Source organism: Sturnira hondurensis, unplaced genomic scaffold, assembly GCF_014824575.4.
Source record: "Sturnira hondurensis isolate 20B ecotype Veracruz unplaced genomic scaffold, ASM1482457v3 Scaffold0010600, whole genome shotgun sequence".
In the NCBI taxonomy this organism is placed as follows: Eukaryota; Metazoa; Chordata; class Mammalia; order Chiroptera; family Phyllostomidae; genus Sturnira; species Sturnira hondurensis.
In genome coordinates, this window is record NW_028083231.1 from 1492435 (window position 1) to 1514545 (window position 22111).

The window sequence follows — 22111 nt, forward strand, 5'->3', positions numbered from 1 at the left end:
ACTTTCCAACGTGCTTATTGTAGTTCAGGGTCATGGGCAACTGAAAACTTTCCTGGAAGCTCAGGGCACAAGGTGGGATCCACCTTGTACAGGACACCCTTCCAACACAGGGCCTCTCACACACACCTACACTCATTCAGATTGGGACAATGTAGACACACCAGTTAATTGAACATGTAAATCTTTGGGATGTGAGAGGACACCAGAGTCCATAAAGAATCCATGCAAACATGAGAAATTGCAAATCACACACAGTGGCCCTGGCCAGGAATTATTTTTTTCCTCATTAATGAAATGACACAGAAGGAAACAATGTTATTTTAGGATGCAGTATATCATCTTTTCTGCCAGTTAAAAAATATTCCCACAAAAAATTTAAAGAATTAAGGAAATGTTGAAGGCAAAATTTGTTACATAACAAATTAAGTGTTTGCACTTAATTAACAGTGCTTGTAATTAGTATGAATTGCATCTGGATATACTGGTATGAGCCTAAGGTATTTTTACAGCTAGAATTTAGACATGTCTGGAAGACTGATAGGAAGAAGACCCACCATGATTCTGTTTTTCATGATGGATGAGAAGCCTATTAGCAAAGAACTTATATTTGGAGTAGAGAGATCAAGGGAATGTGTCAAGGGCTGAGGCCAACTTAGGACAGGAGGACTGAATCTAAGTATAGTGTGATATCAGCCATTCAGATTATGTCCTGGCTCTGGAACCACTGACATCATGCTAGAGTTGTAGATATAAGAGAAGCATTAAAGGGGTCATAAAGCTGGACTACTGAGAATGTCAGATATTAACTGAAGTGAGCCCAAGATTTTCTCCAAGCAATCACACTGGCTGTTTTAGCAGTGAAGGAAGCACACGTCTTCTGTTTGCTCATCACAAGACCTTCAGCAATGGGTCTGAGCATGATCTAGTTGGAAGGCAGTGATGTTAGCAGAGATGCATCCTGTTGGCAATGATAGTGTAGTTTTTGCGATATGAGATATCAGTATATAGGAGAAGGGGAAAACACAAAATGCTATAGGAGCCAAGAAAGTTGATTGTAGGAGAATACATGAAACACAACTAGGGAAGTCACCAGAAGTATTTTTGAGAAATAGAAGAGGCCAACATTTCCCCAGAATTTCACAGGAGTGTCATCAGACAGAGGTTTAATATGCAAATTACTAAGCATTCTAAGAAGAAAAGAAACAGGTGAAGAAACATCCAGAATAAAGAAATGAGAGAAACAAAGATCAGAGTCTGTAGGTTGAAGGAGGTCACCAAGTTTCCCACCAAGGTGGTGGGAAGAGTCACCAAGAGAAGATGGGGCTTCCTGGACACCAGAACACGAGAGGATGAAGTACTACTACCCAGAAACACAAAGACACTGACTCTGCTCCCTGTCCTGACTTGTGCCAAGTTCTGGTTAAGAACTGAGAGAGCTCAATGTTTGTAAACATTGCCTTCATGGAAAGCACCCACATTATTCAAATTTTCCAAAAGATGATGTGAGTTTGAGAATAAAAGTGCAGTATTTTAGCAAGGATTCAGCTACTTTCTCTGGTATGGGGGGATCCTACCTGCATGGAAAGTGCCACCAGCAGCTGCACCCATAGATGGAACTTAGAAGCAAGTGAAAAGCCATGGCAAATAATGCTGCATCTTCTCCCATACTGTGGTAGCATTAGCGCTGTTTACCAAACCTTTGTAGTTTGCCCATTTTGGGAACATGGTAGTATCTTATGTTTCTTGCCTCTTTTTTTGTTGTTTTAGTCTATTTTATTTATTATTTCTCTTTTTTATCAGGAATTGGAACCCTGAAGGGAGGGAAAGTCTGATATTCATGCAGAGGCCCGGATAGGTGTCTCAAATGGTTGCTCTGAAGATTATAACATAGAAAATTCAGGATATCATGAATATGCCTTGAATCCCCAATATATGAGCAGTTGCTAACTTGTCAGGCAAGGGTTTTATAGCAACCAGGGCTTTTAGACGTGGAAAGTGGTAAGAGCAAAGATGAAAAAGCTTTAACATTCTTGGACCTAATGTTCCTTGTAGAAATTGTGTAAAATTACAGATTTTACAAAATCAGTGTGATTTTTAAATAGATACCTGAATTTTTAAATGTCGGGAGGGATAATAGTAGTGCCAATTAACTTTTAAAATCTTTTCTTATTAACTTTACTTGGAAAAGTGGCTAAGGAGGAAATAGGCTTCAAGTTAAAGTTTTTATTTGAAGTAATTGTTTTAAAATATACACTGAACTTTTGCCCTTTAAAGGTAAGTGAATTCTTTTGTTTTTAATGAATGGTCAGAGGATAAGAATTTAAAAATGATTTTCTACATGGAATGTGAACCTCTAAAAAACTAAATGAGAATCGCAACTTCCATTGGTTAATAGTACAAAAAATTCTGTCTGACATTTTGCATAAAAAGATGAATAAGTGTGTATATGCATTTGGGACAGGTAGACCAGACAATGGACTTTTAATGGGTCTGAGCAGTTGATTTCTAAAATTCACCATTGCCATGATGATCTCTTTTTTCCAAGTGTACTTAATGGAAATAGTCTTGAGACAATTGACCTAAAGGATTAAAATATGTATAACTTCTAAAAGTTAAGCATTTTATTTAACTTTAGGCATGATTTTCTTTAAGGGAGAAGATGATCTTGCCGGAGTGGGATGTAACTGAGATGAAGGGAGGGGACAGTTACTGTAGTAAACCCAGAGAATTATTTAATAGTTCTCTTTAAGATTACAAATCCTGGGAAAATAATAGTTTGTTTGCCTTCTTTTTGTTTTCTTCCTCTTAAATGTTTTAAAATAGTAGCTTGATGCTGAGGTATCTGAGATGGCAAATAGAAAATTTGTATTATACCTTTAATAAAAGTTGAGGAAATGAAGATTTAATAGATGAGAGGAGTGTTAAATGGACAGTATTGGGCAAGGCAGAAATCTATTGCGTTCACCATGCAGTACTAAGTAGTTCTGACAGTGAGTACACAGGAGAGGAGAGAGTATAGGAGGAAATCCTGCAAGATATCTGAGAACTTCTACCTCCCCACCCTGCCATGTCACTGTGGGTTCCTCCTCCTGCATGCACAGCCAGAGACAGCTGAAGTGAAAAATGTATCAGACAGGCAAAGAAACTCAGACAAGACCTGGTGGAAGAGAAGCTGCACTTTTCAGCTCCAGGGCTTAGAGAAGAGTCTGACCACAGGCACAGGGTATATGTAGAATTAGGAAAAAACCTTTTCAGAAAACTGAACTCTGGGGAGACAATTTTGACTGCCCCTTGCCCCCAAGACAGATTGATGCTGAAAGGAGGTGCTGACTGGACATGCAAAATAAGAACTGTTAGTACTGTCAGCCCTTCTAAAAGGTAAAAGAGTTAATTTTAAAAAGTTAAATTCCTGAAGAATATATTACTGGTCCTGGTCCCAACCAGGGATTTCAACTCCAGGTTAACCTGTTATGATTCTGGAAAAACCATATCCCATACTTCAGTCTCTTATGGGTTGTATTCACTAGACTATCTTGAAGGAATGGACTTTGTGCTTTATCACTGTATTGATCATAAGATAACTACAGAGTGCTAAATTGGATTCTTTCAGTTGTTTTATTATTGAAATATAATTTAAAGTACAATTTACTCTTTTTTAGTTCACAAGTTTTGTCAAATGGCAACAGTTGTATATCCACAACCTCTCCCTCTCACAGTCAGCCTCTAGAAATTACTCTGACCTGTTTTCTTTCCCTAGGGTTTCACCCTTTCCAAAATGCCATAGTAAAGGACTCATACAATATGTAGCCTTTTGAGTCTGAATTTTAGCACTTAGTAAAACCCATTTGAAATTCACCAATGTTTTTGTATGTATGTATGTTTGGAGAGATTATAAGGAAACCTAGTATAAACTTTTGTATGGAGATATTTGTGTGAATACAAGTTTTTGTTTTTCTCAAGTAAATACCCAGGAGTAGGGTTGCTCGATCATATGGTAAAAGAGTGCTTAACTTTATATAAAAAAATTGTTAACCTATTTTTGAAAGTGGCTGTACTATTTTGCATTTCCATCTGCATTTTTGCCAGCAGTAGATATTGGTATTTTTTTAAAATAGCCAATTAATAGATGTATAGTAATATCACATTTTGGCTTTAATCTGTATTTCTCTGATGAGTAGTCACATGAGTTCATGTGCTTATTATCTACTTGTATATCATTTTTGGTAAACTGCCCAAAAATCTTCTGCCAACTTTTAAAATAGGTTCTTTGTTTCTTTTAATATTCTGATTATATATCCTTTCCTAAGTATGTGTTTTGCAGATATTTTCTCCCACTCTGTAGCTTGTCTTTTCATTATTTTAATGTTTCTTGAAGAGCAGTAGTTTTTAATTTTGATGAAGCCAAATTTATTTATTCTTTTTTTCCTATAGGCTTTATTTATTTATTTATTTATCTTTCTTTTTCTTTTTTTTTACTGTTGTTGTTCAAGTACAGTTTTCTGCCTTTTTCCTTCACCTCTCCCCTGTACCCAGCCATCCACACCTTCCTCCCCTGATTCCACCCCTGCTTGGTTTTGTCCATGTGTCCTTTATAGTTGTTCCTAAAAACACTTTATTCCCCCCCATTATCCCTTCCCGTCTCCCCTCTGGTTACTGTCCATTTGTTCTTAATTTCAGTGTCTTTGGTTATATTTTATCTAATTGTTTTTGTTGAATAGGCACCACTCAAGGTGAGATCGTATGGTGTTTCTCTTTCACTGTCTGGCTTATTTCAATTAGCATAATGTTCTCCAGTCCCATCCACACTGTCACAAAGGGTAGGAGCTCCTTCATTCTTTCTGCTGTGCAGTCTCTCATTGTGTAAATGTACCATAGGTTTTTGATCCACTCATTCACTGATGGGAACTTAGGTGGCTTCCATCACTTGGGTATTGTAAATTGTGCTGCTATGAATATTGGAGTGCATAGGTTCTTTTGAATTGGTGTTTCAGGCTTCTTAGTATATAATCCTAGCAGTGGAATTGCCAGATTAAAAGGCAGTTCCATTTTTAGATTTCTGATGAAATTCCATACTATTTTCCATAGTGGCTGCACCCGTCTACAATCCCACCAACAGTGCACTATGGTTCCCTTTTCTTCACATCCTCTCTAACACTCATTTGTTGATTTGTTTATGATGGCCATTCTGACTGGTGTGAAGTGGTATCTCATTGTGGTTTTAATTTGCATCTCTCTGATGGCTATTGATGCTGAACATCTTTTCATATGACTCTAGACCCTTTGTATGTCCTCCTTGGAGAAGTGTCTATTCAAGTCCTTTGCCCATTTTTTAATCGGGTCATTTTTCTTCTTAGAGTGGAGTTGTGTGAGTTCGTTAAAATAGGTTGCAGATCAAACCCTTGTTTGAGGTATCATTGGCAAATATGTTTTCCCATGCAGTTGGTTCTCTATTCATTTTAATGCTGTTTTTATAGCCATGCACAAGTTTTCATTTTGATGAGATCCCATTTCTTTATTCTTTCCCTATGTCCCTTGTTCTAGGGGACATATCAGTGAAAATATTGCTGCATAAATATCAGATTTTCCTGCCTATATTTATTCCTTATAGATTGTGCTTTGTGTGTCCCACGTAAAAAAAAATGCTTACAGCTGTGTGGGAAAACTTTTATCCTATATAGTCATTTACAGGTTTTATAGTTTTAGCTTTTAGATTTAGGTAGGTCTATCAACCAATTCAATTCAATTTTTGTATAACTTGGGAGATATGGATTGAGCTTCAATTTATTTTCAAATGGATATCAAATTGTTCTAGAGCCAAATGTAGGGATCTGGAAGATAGGACATGAGAGGAAATAAAGGCCTTTCAAAGGTTAAGGAAAATAAGTTAGAGTAGAGTGAAAGTATTCTAAATATTTAATCTTACTGGAATGGGGGAAATGGGGAAGGAAATGAGCATTTTTATGGAAGGAACATTTGATATCCTACTTTAAATAAATGGTAAAGAAATATGTATTTTAGAATAAAGAAAAAATAGCAAACAATAATACAAAATAGGGTAGAAGGCAGACAACTTTACTTGAACAACAATAAAATAAAAAATGAAAAATAGTAAATGTAAACCAAGATGCAAAATACAAAATCAAGCATATCAGACTATATATTATATTTGAGTGGACTGATTTATTCCATTAAAATGTAGAGACTGTTAAATCAATTAAAATACACTTAAATAAAGTGATAGAGAAAGATTGGAATTAAGGGGATGGGCAAAAAATATCAGGCAAAAACAAATAGAAATGAATACAGGATGATGTTAAAATTAAATGCACCAAAGAGGACAAAGAAGAACTTATATCATTATAAGAGGTAAGGCTGTAATAAACATAAATAGAAGCCTACATGCAGTAAATAAGAGCAGTTAAATATATAAAGTAGGAGTGGTCACTGATCTATAAATAGATATCATTGGGGCTTGCAGAAAATCTCTTTAAAGAAGGCTGACTCCTTTGTCCTTTCCTCCTCCTTCTTTCTGAAATGTTGAGTACGATGGCTGAACTTACAACAGCTGTCTCTTGGGCATGAAGCAGCTTTGAGGGTGGAAGATGGAACTCAGAATTGCAAAGCAGAATGAAAAGAACCCAACACATTGATGCATTAATAATATAGGGCTGCCAGTCCTGGGCTATGTAGAGCAAAATTTGCTTTTTGGGTGTGAGAAAAAAAGTAAGCCTCTATTATATTTAAGTATTGCTCTATTAGCTCTCTTTCTAGGAGCTGAGCACAACTGCTCTCTGATACGTGGAGTATTTGAATAAAAATAAGTGAACTTGAGTTAATAGCTATGTATGGATTAGTAAGCATACTATTTTGTGGAGATTAGATGAGAAGTAATGGAACATTTAATATTATCAAACATGAGATGGTCCAAAAAAAGTTGAAATACATTTTTAAAAGTAGCTCCATTACAGATTATATTCACTGATCCAATTAAAATACAATCTGAAATAAATAATATAAAGATGATTTTTATCTCTTCAGATATTAAAAAACACATTTCTAAATAGTCTCTGGATCAAAAAGGAAAAAATTGAAAACTATTTAGAAAGCAATGAAGGTAATGCATACTAAAAATATATATTCTCAGAGGAAAAGCCATGGCCTTCAATATCCTCATGTTTTAAAAAGAATGATGAAAAATAAAGAAGCTAATTATTTATCTAAAACTACTAGAAAAAAATGAAAGGAAGAAGGAACTAGGAAAACACAATTAAGAAAAATGAAAGCTAAATTTCATTAATTAGGAAAAAATGGTAATAGATAGGATAAAAATCCAAAAGCTTTTTCTTGGATTTTTATAGCTATCTATAGTTATCTAACTTATAGCTATCTTATCTAAAATAGCTATAAGTTAGTTAAACGCTTTGCTAGACTGATCAAGGAAAATAGTAAAAAACAAAAATTAGTAAAATTCATAAGCAGAAAGGAGACATAAATTCATATGCAATGTATGCCAATATTGAATTATGCTAAAATTATATACATGTATTTGGCAGCAAATCTGAAAGCATATTGCTGATTTCTTTTCAGTATAGAATGACCCAAACTGAGCAAAGTAGAAGAGGGAAACAGGAAAAGATCAATTTGATAGGAGAGATTTGAAAAGTAATTTAAGATGTACCATAATAAAATCCACCAGAGAATGTTGGATAAATATCATAAACATTATCTTAAAAGCATAAATGAACTCAAAAGAAAATAAAAGAAACTTCTGGGGAATAAACCAAAAGGAGCTGAAAACCAGAGGGGAAAACTACATCTGGGGCTGAAGTTATTAATCTTGCTTACCAATTGCAGTAACAAAGGGTTTAGAATACAATGAGTCTGGCAGGACAGGAGGTAAGCCCATGGGACTGCAGAAAATGGGCAGTCAAGCTGAGACCCCCACATAAAGTTGAGACATTCTAGATGAAAATTGAAATAGAAAAATTTCATCTTCCAGGAAATGGGGAGAAGAATAAAACTTGTCTGTTTTATTTAGGGCTCTGGATGGTACATCCACCCACCTGTGTACTCCTTTCCTCTTCCATCTTCAAGATTTCCCCCAGAGGTAGCCGTTATCCTGAATTTTGTTTTTGTGTTTACATAAACCTCTGCTTATTTTGAGCTTTATAAAAATGAAATACTGAAGTAGTCTTATGATTTGCTTTATTCACTCAATATAGTGTTTATAAAATTCATTCATGTTGTTGAATGTGGTTTCAGTGAATTCATTTTCTTTGCTGTGTATTTCATTGTCTGAATTTATCACCATCTGTCCATATTTACCTATTGTTTGACATTTGATTTTTTCCATTATTATTTTTTGCTATCATGAGCTGTGTAGGTATGAGCATGGTGCACATATGTGAAAATATATAGTATATATGTATATTTGAAATATGTATTTCATATTCAAAAAATGATCAGGTTTACATTTGATTGCTTTTTGAATGTGAAATTCAAAGTATATAACGATTAATTAGACCCAGATATTTTTTTATTCTCATAAGATATATGTATCTCCTAGGGATGGTTGTTACCTCACAGAGTATTTGAACATTAGATTTTACAACATAGTACCAAATTATTTTCCAAAATCTTTATACCTGTTTCTACTCCCACCAGTAGTTCCCAGTGGCTTGTATCCTGATGAACATTTGGTGTTATCATATTTCTTAATTTTTGACTACAGTGTGTATGAAATGATCTAATTGTGGTATAATACGTATTTCTCTGTTCATTAGAGAGGTTGAACACCTTTTTACATGGTTATGTGCCGCTCATTGTTCTTTTGTGTAATGTTTGTTCATGTCTTTGGTCCAATTTTCTGCTTGGTTGATTATCTTTTCATATTGATTTGCAAGAATTTCTTATGTATTATATTAATATCGTATCAGGCATATTTGTTGCAAATGTCTTTTTTTCCATTTTATCACTTATCTTCTCATTTTTTTGAGGAACAGGAGTTAATAATTTTTTGAGTCAAATGTATCACTTTTTTCTTTGTCAACATTTTAAGCATCTGAAGAACTGTTTCCTTACATTGAGTTTATAAAGATATCCTCCTATACTGTGTTTTAATTTTGTTTTTTCATATCAAAGTTTTAATCTACCAGCAACTGATTTTTGAGTATGGGATATGGTAGGATATCCAATTTTCCCAGCAATGTATGCTGAATAATCAATCTATCCTTGTCTCTGTATATATCTGTATACTCCTGGTATATATCATTTCTATATATCTATGGGTCTATTTTTCTACACTCTATTCTGTTTCATTTTTCAGTTCTTAATTTCTATACCAATATTGCATTAATGTTGCTTTATAATAATGCTGACATCTGATATAGCAAAGGCAAAACTTAGATATTCTACAGCATATAAATTTTAGAATACCCCATTGAGTTCCTTTAAAAATCTGTTGGTATTTTTGTTGGAATTACACTGAATTATGGATCATTTTACCATGAACAAGGCATTCTTTTCTATTTTTAAAGTTTTAATACCTTAAGGATCTCAAGACACTTACAGTTGATCATTAAACCAAGCACTTGGTGCTTCTAGGCTCTGTATGATTGCACGAGTTGCATATCCAGGAAACCATCCTGTCTGTATTCCACCTTCTATATTGTATTTACATTTCTTCCCCAAGAGATACTATTAAAAGTTCCTAGAACTAGAAATAGAGCTTTATGTATAATATTTGAAGTTACCAAGGTAACCAAAGGGAGAGAAATTAAAATACCAAAGATCAACAATCAGGAAAATGAGAGAGAGCCAGAGAGATTTTGTGAATTAAGTGCTTCTTTCATACCACCAGGTCTATTAGGGTGTTGAGAGATACAAATAAAGACACAGATATCTTCCCTGGCTGGTATGGCTTAGCAGATTGAATGCCAACCTGTGAACCAAAGGGTCTCTGGTTTGATTCCAAGTCTAGGGCACATGCCTGGGTTGTGGGCCAGGTCCTCAGTAGGGGGAACGCTAGAGGCAACCACACATTGATGTTTCTCTCCCTCTCTTTCTTCCTCCCTTTCCTTCTAAAAATAAATAAATAAAATCTTAAAAAAAACTAGGTCCTCAGTAGGGGGTACATGAGAGGCAACCACACATTGATGTATCTCTCCCTCTCTTTCTCCTTCTCTTCCCCTCTCTCTAAAAATAAATAAATAAAATATTTTAAAAAGAAATAGATATCTAAGCATATCATCTATACTTCCAGAGAGCCAAAGAGAGAAAACGTGAAAATAGGTTGTTTTTGTAAGTGGTGTTAGGGTTAAGAAAGTGTGGGGTGAGAGAAGGTCTGTAGCCTTTTGTCCTAGGATTTTTTTTGTATCCTTTGGCTTGTTACCATTTATATTCATTACTTTGATAAAGTAAAAATAGAGACAGAGAAAGCTGCTTTTTGTTTTGTATTGTGAATAAGCTAATATGCATGAATTACCATAATTCATTCTTAGCTGATTGTGGACAGAGTAAACTTGATTGCTTTTTGAATATGAAATAGCAAAGTTTATAATGATTAATTAGACCCAGATGTTTTCTTATTCTCATAAATTAGATATGAGGGAGGGGGTTTTCAGGGATGGGTGAAAAAGGCAAAAGGATTAAGCGGAAAAAAAAAACCCCACCCCTCATAGACAGACAACAGTATGGTGATTACCAGAGGGAAAGAGAGGTGGTGGGAAGTAGAAGAGGGCCTAGGAGGGATAAATGATGATGGAAGGACCCTTGACCTTGCATGGTGAACACACAATAAAATATACAGATGATGTATTATAAAACTACACATCTGAAACCTATATAATTTTATTAACCAATGTCAACACAATAAATTCAATAAAAAGGAACAAATAAAAATAACAATGATATTTTCTTATATTTTATATTCTTAAAAATGGTTTAATCTGAGAAGATGTTACTGAATAGGAGGATATTTTATTAGACAGGTGGTATTTCCAAATGGTATATTAAGTGTGGCTCTCTGTCACAAAGAATGTACTAAGATTTTTTTCAGACTGATCATCTATTTCCAGGAAGCATTTTCAAACCAGTTCTATGTTGTAGGCCCTAGAGAGAGATGGTTAACATTGTAGGACCAGAGTGCTGGAAGTTCAGATCCTGGTTATTTTTCTTACGAGATGTCAGGCCTCTAGTAAGGTGTTTAATAAATCTATGCTTTGTTTTCTCCATTCTGAAATGCTAACAATTATAGTACTCATCACATATAATTTTGTGGCAATTAAATGATAAAATATGTAAAATACTCAAGCAGTGGCTTAGACCAAAAATAACTGGTTCCTATAGATCATAGGAAAAATGTGCTAAAATACATTTATTTCTTTTTAAATTATATTTTATTGATTATGCCATTACAATTGTTCTATTCCCCCCATTCATTCCCCTCCACCCTGCACACCCCCTCCCCCCATTCCCCACTTTTAGTTTATGACCGCATGTCTCAAGTTCTTTAGATTCTGTATTTCCCATACTATTCTTGCCCTCCTCCCTATCTATTTTCCACATACCATCTATGCTACTTAGTTTCTGTACCTTCTCCCCCCTTCTCCTCCTCCCACTCTCCTGTTGCTAACCCTCCATGTGATCTTCATTTCTATGGTTCTGCTCCTGACCAAGCTGTCCTCTTAGTTTGCTTTTGTTTAAGGTGTGGTTTTTAATAACTGTGAGTTTGCTGTCCTTTCACTGTTCCTATTTTTTATCTTCTTTTTCTTAGATAAGTCCCTTTAGCATTTCATATAATAAGGGCTTGGTGATGATGAACTCCTTGAACTTGACCTTATCTGAGAAGTGCTTTATCTGCCCTTCCATTGTAAATGAAAGCTTTGGTGAATAGAGCAATCTTGGCTGTAGGTCTTTGGATTTCATGACTTGGAATACTTACTTCCAGCTCCTTCTTGCCTGGAAGGTCTCTTTTGAGAAATCTGCTGACAGTCTGATGGGAACTCCTTTGTAGGTGTCTGTCCCCTTATCTCTTGCTGCTTCTAGGATTCTCTCCTTCATTTTAATCTTGGCTAATGTAATTATGATGTGCCTTGGTGTGTTTCTTCTTGGATCCAACTTCTTTGGGACTCTCTGAGCTTCCTGGATTTCCTGGAAGTCTATTTCCTTTGCCAGACTGGGGAAGTTCTCCTTTATTATTTGTTCAGATAAGTTTTCCACTCGTGGCTGTTCCTTTTCCTCTTCTGGTACCCCTATAATTCGGATGTTGGAATGTTAAAAATGTCCTGAAGGTTCCTAAGCCTCTCCTCATTTTTTTGAATTCTTGTTACTTCATATTTTTCTGTTTGGTCATTTATAATGGGCTAAATATAGTTTATTTAATAAATGGTGTTAACAATAGAATACCACATGGCAGAAAGAAAGAAGGAGCTCCTACCCTTTATGACAGTATGGATGGAACTGGAGAGCATTATGCTGAGTGAAATAAGCCAGGTGATGAGAGACAAATACCATATGATCTCACCTTTAAGTGGAACCCAATCAACAAAACAAGCAAGGAAAATATAACCAGAAACATGGAATTAAGAACAAACAGACAGTAACCAGAGGGGAGGTGTGAGGGGATAATGGTGGGAAGAAGGGAGGGTTTTCAGGAACAACTATAAAAGGTACATGGACAAAACCAAGGGAGGGTGGAAGCAGAGGAAAGAGGTGGGAATGGCTGGGGTGGGTGGAGTAGTGAAAGATAAATGCAGACAACTGTAATTGAACAACAATAAAATAATTTTAAAAAAAATTTTTACATAAAAAATAAATGGTATTAGAAAAAGTGTACAGATAAGTGCAGAAAAATGATACTAGACCACTTTGTTACACCATACACAAGAATAAATTCAAAATGGATTAAAGACTTAAATAAAATCCATAAAAACCCAGAGATGGGAAGATGGCGACAGAGTAGGACAGAGTGGATTCCATCTCCCCCTACACATGGGAGAAAAACCTGACTGATCTAAAGAGGAACAGAGCAAACAGCCAACAGTTCCCCAGCATATATGAAAATAAGTGACCAGAAATTGTACTGGACACTGAAAAAGCATACAGTAAGGAGACGACTATAGAACAGGAGAGTCTCAGGGACCATAGTGGAGACAGGAGCAGCATCAGCCTCAGCTCTGTGCCAGGTGCCCAGTGGGTCTACTGTGGACTCTTTGGAAGCCCGAGGCCTGCCCCAGGGCCCTTGGGAGAGAGCCAGGTCATCAGCTCCCTCCCTCCCTAGCCAAGGAAGGTTTTGGCAACACTGAGAGAGACCTGGTTGCTTGAGGTTGCAGAGAGGGGAATAAGGACAAAGGGCCGAGATCACCCATAGAGTCTGTGGTTGCCAGCTTTGGGAGAATTGAGAGGTGCAGTGTCAGATTTTAACTCTGATAGTCACCAGTCCAGCTGGATAATTTGGCTGTACTGAGCGACAGGCTTTCTTAAGGAAGAATTTCTTAAAAAGGAAACTGAAGGATTCTCCTGCAACAGCCACTTTGCCTGCCCCCCACCCAGCCTGGCAGCAATCCAGAGGTTGGCCAGAAGGCCTTGCATTCCCCCACAGAACTGGGAAAGGTTCATGCCCAAACCCAAGGGACCCAGGCAGCCTGGCTGGGCACGTGTGCCTGTGCCCCAGCCCACTGTGATGACCCCTGAGGAAAGAATGCTCTGAAGATGATCTAGACACCCTTCCTGGGGTGCTGGGAAGAAGTGCCAGACTACCTATTAGGAGAGGGCTCACAGAAAGGCCACACCAATCACCCATCAGCCTGCTGCAGCCAGCAAGACCAGAAAAAAATGGTTTGGCCAGTTTGAAACCAACAAGAGATTTTTTTAAAGTAATCTTTTCTTTTTAAAATTTTATTATTGTTTTCTCTTTAAATACCTTTTTCCTCTTTTTCCTTCTTTCTTCTTTTATTCCTTCTTCATTTCTTTCCAGACTTTTCACTTCTTCCTCCCTTTTCCTGCCTTGTGTTTTTTTTTTTCTTTTACCCACAAGCGAGGCAAAAAACTTGGAACTGCGAAAAGACCAGAGTTGAACCCAAAAAGGGGGCATCCCAACAATAGAGAAAGAGAGACAAATTTCACTTTGCTGTAGCAGAGAAGCCACAAGTTGCTGCATATTACTATTATTTTTTTAAAGATAATCTTTTTTTAGAGATTTTATTTATTTGTCTTTAGAGGGGAAGGGAAGGAGAGAAGGAGATAAATATCAATGTATGGTTGTCTCTCATGAGTCCCCTGCTGGGAACTGGCCTGAAACCCAGGCATGTGCCCTGACTGGGAATCAAACTGTGATCGTGTGGTTCGCAGGCCCACGCTCAGTCCACTGAGCTACACCAGCCAGGGCTGTATTATTATTTTTTTCATTATTCTCACATCTTTTATATTTTAATAGTATCTTTGTATTCCTCCTCTTTCTGAATGGGCTTCTTTGCCTTGGCTGGTTATATTGTATCATTTGACAGGTTTCCCCTAATCTCTCACCCACAGTGTATTGCTAATTTTTTGTACTTCACGTCACTTGTGTTTCTTTAGCACACTACTCAAAGTTCTATACCCCCTATTCATATTATCCAGATCACATAGATTCTGTCATATGATTGTTGCTCTAATGTTATTGTAAATAATAGCTGTTCTGTACAACTGTAAATACTTCACAACACATTTCCCAGAACTTACCCCACTTCGCAGTCTCCTGAACTCTATTACTGTAGTGGTTAACTCTATTTGCTCACACACTACACCTATTTACTACTACCCTTTACTCTCACCGTACCTCAAAATCTGACCTCCTACAACCTCACTGCTTTCTAGATCCATCTCACAAGCCTTCCCTTCCCTTGAGTAAGAGACTCTTATCTTCTGTCCATCATTTCTTAAAACTGGCTAGCTGGGTTGAAGATTACAGTTAATACTATACATAGCCTAAAGATCTTCTATCTCTTCTCTACCAGCTGCTACTGTAAATATCATAGAATACTCTCCTGCTGTCATAAACAACTTTGCCTCCCTCTCCCACTGATCAAACACACACAAAAAGAGTAGGGGGAAGCAGTGAACAGCAGGATACCCACTGGAAGAGGAAACCCAACAACAAAGGAACCGCCAACAGATAACAAAAGAAGAAGGTGAAGGAGAGTGTAGAAACCACACAAACCTCAATGCAACACCTATCTGGAAATACAACTAAATGATGGAGAAACCTACCCATTACAAACCACTGAACAAGAGCAAAAGAGAATCCTCAAAATGCATGGAAGAACTAGCTTTAACACAACCTTTCCTCACCAGTACAACAAATTAAAATGGGATGGACAGAGGGACCAACAGTTAATCAGCTGGTGAGAAGAAAACACAAAAGAAAGACCCCAAAACAATCAAAATCCAAAGACAAACACAGAGCCAACTTAAAGAACAGCCCTAGACCAGTGAGCTTTGGAGATCAAGGAGACTACACCACCAAGTCTCACAGGTTTTATGCCACAGAATTTCACACCATAAACCCAAGAAACCAGAACAAATCAATTTAAGAAGCTGAAGCTAACAAGAAGAGTCTCACAAACAATGGGAAGACAAATAAACAATCCCAAAGTGAAAGGAAAGAAAAAAGCCTCAGAAAGAATGGTAGATGAAATAGAGGCAAGTCAACTATCAGATATTGAATTCAAAGCACTGGTTATCAAGAAGTTCAAAGAGCACACACTATAATGAACTCACTGCAAACTATGTCACCATGGAAAAGGAAATAGAAAATATGAGCAAGGGTCAAGAGGAAATGAAGAATACAATTTCCGAACTGAAGAACACAGTGGAAGGTTCCCAGTAGGATTGATGAAGCAGAAGATTGGATCAATGAGTTGGAGGACAAAGTAGAAGAAAACTCCCAGTAAGATCAAGAAAAAGAAAGAAGGCTCAGAAAAAAATGAAGAGGGATTAAGAGAAATACAAGACAATATGAAAAGTAATGATATCCAAATAATAGGGATATCAGAAAAAAGAAGAAGAACAAAAGGAATAGAAAATATTTTGAAAAAGGAATGATGGAAAACTTCCATAATTTAATTAGAGAAAAAGTCACACAAAACTAGGGAACACAAAGACTCCCAATTAAGAGGAACACAGAGAGGCCCACTTCAAGACACATCATCATTAAAAAGGAAAATTCAAAGACACAGAGAGAATATTAAAGGCAGCAAGGGAGAAAAAGGAAGTAACATGCAAGGGAGCCCCAGTAAGGTTAGAGGCTGACTTCTCAATGAACAGCTCGAAGCAAGAAGAGAATGGCAAGAAATATTCCAAGTAATGAGAACCAGAGGCCTACAACCAAGGCTATTTTACCCAGCAAGGCTCTCAGTCCAGAAAGAAGGCCAAATAAAAAACTTCCAAGACAAAAGAAGTCTAAAAGAATATGCCTTCACCAAACCAGCCATGCAAGAGTTGCTAAAAGGACTGCTTTAAGGAAAGGAAGGAAAAGAGAGAGACAGAGAGGAACACAGATACAAAAATGGCAATAAATATATACCTATCAACAATAACCTTAAGTACAAATGGATTAAATACTCCAATTAAAAGACATAGAATAGCTGAATGAATAAGGAAGCAGGACCCACACATATGCTGCCTACAATGACCAACCTCAGTACAAAAGACCTACAGAGATAAAAGTGGAGTGCTGGAAAATAATTTTCCAAGCAAAGGGATAGGGGGAAAAAAGCTGAGGTAGCAATACTCATATCAGTAAAAGTAGACTTCAAAAAAGGGCAATAAAGAGAGACCCAGAAGGTCACTTAATAGTACTCAAGGGAAGAATCCACCAAGAACACACAAACATCATAAATATATATGCCCCCAATATAGGAGCACCCAAATATATAAAGAAATTCTTAGAGGACTTCAAGAAAGATATTGAAAGCAACACAATTATAGTAGAGGATTTTAACAACCCACTCTAAAAAATGGGCAGATCTTCCAAGCAAAATATCAACAAAGATATTGTGGCATTGAACAATGTCCTAGATGAAATGGAATAAACTGATATATATAGAACCCTTCATCCCAAAGAGGCTATATACACATTCTTTTCAAATGCACGTGGAATATTTTTTAAAGATAGACCACATGATAGAACAGACAACAAGCCTCAAAAAATGAAGAAAATTGAAAGCATCCCAAGCATTTTCTCCAAACACAAGGGACTATAACTGGAAACCAACCCAAGAGGAAAAAAACCCAAAACAGCCAAAATCATGGAGATCAAATAGCATACTATTAAACAACAAATGGGTCAAGAATAAAATCAGGGAAGAAATAAAAAAATTTCCTGGAAACAAATGAAAATGAATTCCCAACAGCCCAAAACTTATGGGACGCAGCAAAGGCAGTCCTAAGAGGGAAGTTCATGGCAATACAGGCCTACCTTAAAAAGATAGAGACATTTCAAACAAACAACCTAACCCTATGCCTACAAGAACTCGAGGAACAACAACAAAGACAGCCCAGAGCAACGAGAAGGAAGGAAAAAATTGAGATCAGAGTAGAATTAAATGACATAGAGATGAAAAGCACAATTTTAAACATCAATGCATCCAGGAACTGGTATTTTCAAAAGATAGACAAAATTGACAAGCCTTTAGGCAGGCTCATCAAGAAAAGAAGAGAGAGGACCCAAATAAACACAATCATAAATGAAAGAGGAGAGATTACAACAGATACCCCAGAAATGGAAGGGATTGCAAGAAATTACTACGAAGAATTGTATGCCAAGAAATTTGAAAACCTAGGTGAAATGGACAAATTTCTAGAAAAATAGAATCTTCCAAAACTCAATGAAGAAGAAGCAAAAGACCTGAACAGACCAATAACAGCAGATGAAATAGAAGCAGTAATCAAAAAACTCCCATCACACAAAAGCCCTGGGCCAGATGGATTCACAGGAGAATTCTACAAAGCAATTAAGGAAGACCAAGTCCCTATCCTTCACAGACTACTTTAAAAAATTAAGAATGATTGAAGAATCCCATACGCTTCTTATTAAGCCAGCATCATCCTAATTCCAAAACCAGATAAAGGCACAACAAAGAAAGAAAACTTCAGGCCAATTTCGCTGATGAACATAGACGGTAAAATCCTCAATAAAATATTGGCAAATCACATTCAACAATACATTTAAGAGATCATACACCGTGATCAAGTGGGATTCATCCCAGGGATGCAAGGATGTTTCAATATACGCAAATCATTAAATGTAATACACCAAATAAACAAAAGCAATGACAAAAATCACATGATCATATCAATAGATGCGGACAAAGCTTGTGATAAGGTACAACACCCATTTAGGATAAAGTACTAAGCAAAGTAGTAATAGATGGAACATTCCTCAATATAATAAAGGCCACATATGAGAATCCTACAGACAATATCTTACACAACAGGGAAAAACTATCATCTTTTCCACTAAGATCAGAAATAAGTCAGTGTCATCCACTTTCACCACTTCTATTCAATACAGTATTGGAAGTTTTAGCCACAGTGATCAGACAAGAAAAGGAAATAAAAGGAATCCAAATTGGAAAGGAAGAAACAAAATTCTCATTGTTTACAGATGATATACTAGTGTACACAGAAAATCCTATAGACTCTACCCCAAAATTGCATGACCTAATAAATGAATTTGGTAAAACAGCCAGATAAAAAGTCAATATGCAGAAATCAAAGGCATTTTTATATACCAACAGTGAAACAGCAGAAGCAGAAATCAAGAAAAACATCCCATTCAATACAGCAAGAAGAAAAATAAAATATGTGGGAATAAGCCTAACCAATGAAGTAAAAGACCTGTATACATAAAACTACACAGCATTGAAGAAAAGAATCAAGGAAGACACAAACAAATAGAAATACATACCGTGTTCATGGATTGGATGAATTAACATCATCAAAATGTCCGTACTACCCAAAGCAATTTACAAATTCAGTGCAATACCTATTAAAGTACCAATGGCATATTTCACAGACATAGAACAAACACTTCAGAAATTTATGTAGAACCATAAATGACCCTGAATAGCAGCTGTAATTTTGAGAAAGAAGAACAAAGTTGAAGGAATCACAATATCTGATACCAAACTGTATTACAAGGCCACTGTAATCAAAACACCCTGGTACTGGCATAAAAACAGACACATAAACCAACAGAACAGAACATAGAGTAGAGAAATAAACCCAAGTCTCTCCAAGCAATTAATATTCGACAAAGAAAGCAGTAACATAAAATGAAGTAAAAAATAGCCTGTACAACAAATGGTATAGGGAGAACTAGACAGCTAAATACAAAAAAATGAAACTAGAGCACAAACTTACACCATACACCAAAATTAATTCAAGGTGGGTAAAGGACTTAAATATAAGCCATGACACCATTAAAGTCTTAGAGGAGAACATTGGCAGGAAAATCTCAGATATTTCATGCAGCAATATTTTTACTGATATGTCCCCTGTAGCAAGGGACATAAAGGAAAGAGTAAACAAGTGGAATCTCATCAAAATAAACAGCTTCTGAATGGCTAAAGAAAACAGTTTAAAATAAAAAGGGAACCAACCATATGAGAAAACATATTTGTTAATGATACCTGAGACATTTATTCTCCAAAATATATGAAGAACTTACATGACTCCACTCTAAGAAGGCAACCAATACAATTAAAAAGTTGGCAAATATCTTTAACATACAATTCTCCAAGGAGGACATACAGAGGATCCAGAGACAGATGAAAAAATGTTCAATATTGCTAGCTATCAGAGTGATGCAAATTAAAACCACAATGAGGTACCACTCTACACTGGTCAGAATGGCCATCATAAACAATGCAACAAATAACAAATGTTGGAGAGGTTGTGTAGAAAAGGGGACCCTAATTCACTGTGGGTGGGATTGCAGACTGGTACAACCACTATGGAAAACAATATAAAATTTTCTAAGAAAACTAAAAATGAATTTGTTTTTTGACCCAGGAATTCCACTGCTAGGATTATATCCTTTGGACCCTGGAACACCAATCCAACAGAACCTATGCACCCCAATGTTCATAGCAGCACAATTTACAATAGCCAAGAGTTGGAGGCAACGTAGGTGCCCATATTTAAATGAATGTATGAAAAAAGTATGGTACATTTACACAATGGAATTCTATGCAGCAGAAAGAAAGCAGGAGCTCCTACCCTTTGCAACAGCATGGATGGATCTGGAAAGCATTATGCTGAGTGAAGTAAGCCAGGAAATGAAAAATACCATATGATCTCACCTTTAGCAGGAACCTAAACAAGAAAAGAAACAAGCAAGCAAAATATAACCAAAGACACTGAAATAGGGAACAGGCTGACAGGGACCAGAGGAGAAAGGGGCGGGAATTTCAGGGGCAACGGGGAAGGATTTACAGAAACAAATACAAAGGACATATGGACAAAAACTAAGGGGGGTGGAAATTGGAGAGAGGTAGGGAGCACTTGGGGGGTCAGCAGGAACGGGAGTAAAAGACAGAAAACTGTACTTGAACAATAATTTTTAAAAAAAACATAAAAATTCTACAAGAAAAGATAGATAATCAAATTTCAGACATTTTTGTAGCAATAGTTTAGCTGATATATCTCCCTATGCAAAGGGAACAAAAGAAAAGAAATAAACAACTGTATTACATCAAACTAACAACTTTTTGCATAGCAATGTAGACCATCAACAAAGTAAAAAGACAGTCCATAGAACAGAAGGCCATATTCGCTAATACATTTGATAAGGGGCTAATATCTGAAATTTATGAAGAACTTAAAAACCTCACCACCAAAAACCAAACAGTCTAATTAAAAAATGGGCAATAGGTCTAAATAGATTAATCTCTAAAGAGGACATACAGGTGGCAAATAGACATGAAAAGATTCTCAATGTCACTCATCCTCAGAGAAATGCAAATTAAAACCACAATGAGTGCTTGCTTTGGCAGTATATATACTAAAGTTGGAATGATACTGAAAATATTAGCATGGCCCCTATACAAGATGACACACAAATTTGTGAAGTGTTCCATATTTTCTTCCATCCCTTCTAAAAAGTTGCTAGTTGAGTGGAATATCACAGATAACACTATACATAGCCAAAGGATCTCCTGTCACTTCTCTACTAGCTGCTACTGTAAATATCATAAAATAATCTCTTGCTGTCTTAAACCATTTTGCCTCTCCCCTCCAACTGATCACACACACAAAAAAATGAGTGGGTGGAAGCTGTGAACACCAGGATACCTGCTAGAAGAGGAAACCCAAAAACAAAGGAAACACCAACAGATAACAACAGAAGAAGGTGAAGGAGGGAGTGAAAGCCACAATAACCTCAATCCAAGACCTTTCTGGAAATACAACTAAATAATGGAGAAAATACACAGAACACACAACTGAACAAGAGTAAGAGAGAATCCTCAACACCATGTACATGCAGAAAAACCAGCTTCTACACAATTTGCCCACACCAGCACAACAAAATACAAAAGGTGGTAGACAAAGTGACCCTCAGTTAACCAGCTAGTAGGAAGGACCCACCAAAGAAAGACCCCCAAACAATCAAAACCCAGAGACAAACACAGAGCCAACATAAATGATAGCCCCAGACCAGTGAGGTTGGGAGATAAAGGAGACTGCACCACTGAATCTCACAGGTATGCTACCACAGAAATTCACCCCATAAACCCAGAGAGCCAGAACATATCAATTTGAGAAGATGAAGCTAATAAGAGGAGTCTCACAAACATTAGGGCGACAAAGAAACAATCCTTAAACAAAAGGAAAGGAGGAAGCATAAAAAAGAATGCTGAATAAAACAGAGGCGAGTCAACTCTCAGGTATTGAGTTCAAAGTAATCGTTATCAAGAAACTTAATGAGCTCACAGAGAATTACCAAAAAGTACAGGGGCACTACAATGAACTGACTGCAAATTATATCAGCATGACAAAGAAAATAGAAACTGTAAGTGAAGGCCAAGAGGAAATGAAGAGTACAATTTCTGAACTGAAGAATACAGTAGAA

At 36.5% G+C, this 22111-nt stretch overlaps 1 non-coding gene across 1 annotated transcript; it reads left to right on the top strand.

Moving 5' to 3' along the window:
* Positions 1 to 21019: 21019 nt before the first annotated feature.
* Positions 21020 to 21125, top strand: LOC118996056 (U6 spliceosomal RNA). The gene has a single exon (XR_005068415.1). It is a non-coding gene; the product is annotated as a U6 spliceosomal RNA (small nuclear RNA).
* The last annotated feature ends 986 nt before the right edge of the window (positions 21126 to 22111 follow it).